At 36.4% G+C, this 3,383-nt stretch overlaps 1 long non-coding RNA gene across 1 annotated transcript; it reads left to right on the top strand.

The window, feature by feature from the left end:
- Positions 1 to 536: 536 nt before the first annotated feature.
- Positions 537 to 1,604, top strand: LOC108891263 (uncharacterized). The gene is made up of 3 exons (XR_001962282.2): positions 537 to 630; positions 901 to 931; positions 1,015 to 1,604. It is a non-coding gene; the product is annotated as an uncharacterized LOC108891263 (long non-coding RNA).
- Positions 1,605 to 3,383: the final 1,779 nt, after the last annotated feature.

Below are 3,383 nucleotides of genomic sequence, written 5' to 3'. Positions count from 1 at the left end.
AACATGGGATGATTCTGTATTAAATTCTTGAATAAAAATAAAAAGGATATGATAAGCATTCTCTATTCCTCTGTGGTCAGTGATGAAAACAGATGTTAATATAACATTAAAGAAATCTCTTGGAAGAATCTGCACTTAAAGTGTCCTTCAGTTTGAAAAACATGTTAATGCTGTGAGTTCGTTTTAAGATAAAAATATGCTGTCATCTACCAACAGAACTTGATCTTGCACAACACACTGACTAATACAATATGGGCATGGGTTCATCTCAGCCTTTATAAAGACTCTGGAACCTCATGTGTGACTGGCACAGAAAATCAGATCACCTGTATCTCTCAGCTGTCTTTTGGCTCCAACTATCAATCTGTGTGCAGGTAAAAAGCATTTTTCTTTTCAGTTTACTTTATTAAAATTAAGTCTTTGGGACATGTGATGAGGTCTGGCAGAATATATACTGTGACTTGTAGCGTTAGTATATTGTTGGACGAATTAATGTGTTTGAGTGACACGTGATGTTGTGATTTGTTTTCAGGATAAAGTTTGCCATGATCTTTCTCATGTTGACGCTGGTCGTCCTCATGACTGAACCTGGAGAGTGTGGTTTTGTGCGTCTGGGACGAAGATGGACAGGTAAATCACAAGTGAACACACACTCTGGGTCCACTTCAACAGGCTGATGCCTGATTTGTACAAACAGAGAAAAGGAACTAGAATAAAAACAAGCATTAATACAAACATTATTGCAAACATACTGTTTGCCAGTCCAGTCTTGTTTTGATGTAGTGTCACTTTCATCTTATAAATAAAATACTGTTTCCTAATGCTGTTTAATAATAACAATGTGCTGTTTATTAATAATGCACTAATAGAATACTTTTGGTTTGATTTTCATTTCATTAGATTTCAAGCGTGGTATGGACTCATCTGGAGGGTAAGAACTTCAAACTAGTAACTGCAGGTATTATTAAACAAGACTGGTTAAAAGGTATAAACTTTATCACTTCTTTCCTCTAGGCCTGCAGAACAAGAAGTTGTCCAACAGGATGCTGAAGCCTATAATCGCTGAATTGAAAGATCACACCAAGATGCAGTTTTCAAGCTGTATGAATTGGGGGGAAATACATTACCACATTACCCCAGACCAGTGATCTCAGTTCTAACTGGTTTTGGAAAAATGTCAAACTGCTTGATATTGCAAAATGCAAAAAGTCAAACTCTGCTTTGTGTTATTTATGAATACTACAAAACAAAATAAAACTTACTAAAGACGTCTAGTGGGGACCAACTACAACCATTAGATTTTACATTAATTTGCTTTGGGTGGTGCCCAACATGGCTTCAGTACTCCACCTGAGCCTTATAAAGGTGGGGAAAACCCTGACTGAGCTAAGATATTATGTAAACCTTGATGTTAATGGAAGACTCTACACAACTTCTAAGTTTCTTCACAGAAAAAGAGCTTGAAAAACATGTAGATGATATCATGAGGTCAGAATCTGAGATTAAAACACTTTGTGAACATGGCCTTATCTCCATCTTGATAAAGATTTGGGCATGGTGAAAATTTCAGCTTGTTATTTCAACACTGACAGTATAATTTCACTCAGCAACATGTATCTGAGCACTGGGTCTTTCTTGGGTATTATGTATTATGTTATCACTTTCTAAGACATCAGCTTTTCATATTGAAGAGCTATTTTCAAACAAAATGGTGACTGTTGTTACTACTGGATTTCTCAAAACGCTAATTCACAGTGGTTACACAACATATTGCAGATGAGATTATTCTTTTCTGGAAGCATCATGCACTGTCAGTCATTTCATGCACACAAGTGCTGGGCAAAACTCCAAATAGTGACACTTTGTGAAGCCAAATATCCTATGATTACAGCTATTTCAAAGGCATAAGGTTTTTTGGCCTTGCCAACAATATGAGACACTACTATTTGTTTCTATTAGTTTCCGCACACAGAATCCATATACGGTCACTGTTTGTAAGATGTTCAAGACTCTACCTGCCTGCCAATAATATAATGACAGCACATGGTATCACTGTGACATAGAGACTTCACACTATGTCAAGCATAACATAAAGTGAGAGTGAGTTTGTATTTTGAACATCTATTATTTTTTTATTCATATATATAATAGACCTGAATAAGCAGAATTAAACACCTGGAAAAACTGAGATTTGAATGAGAGCTCAGAATCTGTGCTTCATGTTGTGCAGGAAAAGCACCTATGTATTTGAGGATATTCAACATGGGATGATTATTTAGTATATTATTCAATAAAATAGAAAATGAAAAGCAGATGATAAGCATTCTATCTCTCTGTGGTCTGTGGTGAAAAATAAGACGCTGAAGTGGATGGAAAGAAAGTCAAATCACTTAGAGCTTGAAAAACATTTTGATGATATTGAGGTTTCAGAAGTTGAAATAAAAAACACCTTGTCATCTGCCAACAGAACTTAATCTTGCAAAATACAATGATTAACACAATGAGTATGGGTTAGTCTCACCTTTATAAAGACACAAGAACTTCACAGCCTGCATCTCTCAGCTGCTGACTTTGCTCTCTGTACCAGTCTTCTGACTCCACCTATCAATCTGTGGGCAGGTAAAAAGTATTTTTCATTTTACTTAATTTAAAGTGAAGTCTTTGGGACATGTGGTGATGACTGGCAGAATATATACTTGTGGCGTTAGTATATTGTTGGACGAATTAATGTGTTTGAGTGACACGTGATATTGTGATTTGTTTTCAGGATGAAGTTTGCCATGATCTTCCTCGTGTTGACGCTGGTCGTCCTCATGACTGAACCTGGAGAGTGTGGTTTTGTGCGTCTGGGACGAAGGTGGACAGGTAAATCACAAGTGAACACACACTCTGGGTGCACTTCAACAGGCTGATGTCTGATTTGTACAAACAGAGAAAAGGAACTAGAATAAAAACAAGCATTAATACAAACATTATTGCAAACATACATGCTAAACAGAACCACTGTTTGCCAGTCCAGTCTTGTTTTGATGTAGTGTCCCTTTCATCTTATAAATAAAATACTGTTTCCTAATGCTGTTTAATAATAACAATGTGCTGTTTATTAATAATGCACTAATAGAATACTTTTGGTTTGATTTTCATTTCATTAGATTTCAAGCGTGGTATGGACTCGTCTGGAGGGTAAGAACTTCAAACTAGTAATTGCAGGTATTATTAAACAAGACTGGTTAAAAGGTATAAACTTTATCACTTCTTTCCTCTAGGCCTGCAGAACAAGAAGTTGTCCAACGGGATGCTGAAGCCTATAATCGCTGAATCGAAAGATCACACCAAGATGCAGTTTTCAAGCTGAATGACTTGGGGGGGAAATACATTACCCC

This window comes from Lates calcarifer, unplaced genomic scaffold (genome assembly GCF_001640805.2).
Source record: "Lates calcarifer isolate ASB-BC8 unplaced genomic scaffold, TLL_Latcal_v3 _unitig_1904_quiver_1736, whole genome shotgun sequence".
In the NCBI taxonomy this organism is placed as follows: Eukaryota; Metazoa; Chordata; class Actinopteri; family Centropomidae; genus Lates; species Lates calcarifer.
This window is presented reverse-complemented; position numbering and strand designations above follow the sequence as displayed.